Raw genomic sequence first — 1,727 nt, 5'->3', positions numbered from 1 at the left:
GGCAGGGGTCCCTCCCCCAGCACCCCCTCCCCCACCCCTAGTACTTACCAGCTGGGAGTCAGCTGCAGCTCCCTGGGGCTCTAGGCATAAGCCATAAGCCTGTAATGCTGTGCTTCCATCCAGGCCTGGCTCTCACCTTGGTATCAGTTTAATAAGCATTCCAAACTATTCTGGAAACCACTGGGAGACTGTGTGGTGCTTTCTGGGAATCCTTTGATATGGGAAAGCACCCAGAGTACTTGACAGTGCAAGAGGTACTGAGGATGGATTATTGCTAAAGGCAGAGATTGCCAACCACTTATGGGCCCTCTAGCCCTGTTTCCCATTTCCAGCATGAGTCAATAACTGAAGCTTCAGAGAAAGGTCAAAACCAAAGACCCAGAGTGGGGAAATCAGGAGAAAAGAGAGATACTGCCAGGAAGGAAGGGAGAACGGAAGGTGGAGCAGTTCCTGCCTGTGCTTCCCTGGAGATATTTCTCTCCGTGCTCACTGCAGGGCTTGCTAGTCAAGCAACAGCCCAGTGGCAACACGTGCATGGAATGAATGGTGGATGAAGCGGCTGCGGCACTTCTGGAAGTGGCTGCAGCTGCTTCTAGGAGCTCTGCGGCCGCTTTCAGGTGTGTGTGATCGGTCACAGGGGATCCCCCCCATTGGCGGGATTGGTTGCGGAGGGACACCCCCCCCGGTTACTGACTGGTCACTGGGGGGGCATGTGCCCCCCTGTCTCAGATGGCACCAGTCGCCCATGCAACAGCCTCAAACTTCTTCCACCCATTGGGTGCCATTTATGTCTCCATCACTCCAAGCTGCAGAATTTGGCCTTTCCTGGGTCCCAAAGGAGCTCTTGATTAGAGCTCCCTTTACTGTCCTATCTCTCCTGGCCAGTGTTTTCCTCCAGCCCTGGCCCTTCATTATGGGATGGAAATCTTGTTCTTCTGTCCCCTTAAATGATCCTTGTTCACCCAGAGCAATGACAACTTGTTTCCAGAGATGCAGGCAGGTTTCTCAAAGGGCAAATGAGAAACCAGCGGGGTGGGCCGTGTGGTGACATTCAGTCAGGGGCTGTTCAACAAGAAAAAGAGTGACTTACCAGGTGTGGGATGAGGGCTTTAAGAGTCTCCTAAAGGACAAATCAATAGCAGAGCTTTTTCCTTGACATGTTCTTTTAACCATAGATCTTGACCTACATCAATACTCCACGGCATATTTCTGCACCTGTCCAACTCAGCAATGTAATGAACTGGATGAGGTCTACTAGTGAATTCAGAACTGCTCGGAGTCTAGTGAGGCAGACCCAGGAGAGTCTGTCCAAATCGAAGCTGGGAGGTCTTGTAGAGGGACTTGGGATGAATGTTTTGCATCTGCAGTTCTCAGAGGCCCATCATTCTTCTTCATTCTGTCCAGGAAGAGCACACACCAACTGCTGAAACTTCCTTAGCCTGACAAAGGGTTTTTGAACCTGAAAGCTTGCTTAAATTTTTTTTCCAACTATTTAAGTTGGTCTAATAAAAGATATCAGATTCACCCAAAGAACCTTGTCTGCCTATGTCCTTAGACCAACACAGCTACAACCTACAGCCTTGTAATCATTCTTCCTATAGTTGTGCAAGCCAGTTGTCTGGGGAAGAACCTTCGGAAGTAGAGCACAGGTAGGGCAAGTGGGCAATGAGGGGTTTTCTAGATTGGAGGCACTGCCTGACTGGAGGGTCTGAGCAGATGTGCTGATG

Source organism: Alligator sinensis, unplaced genomic scaffold (genome assembly GCF_000455745.1).
Source record: "Alligator sinensis unplaced genomic scaffold, ASM45574v1 scaffold203_1, whole genome shotgun sequence".
NCBI lineage: Eukaryota > Metazoa > Chordata > Crocodylia > Alligatoridae > Alligator > Alligator sinensis.
This window is presented reverse-complemented; position numbering follows the sequence as displayed.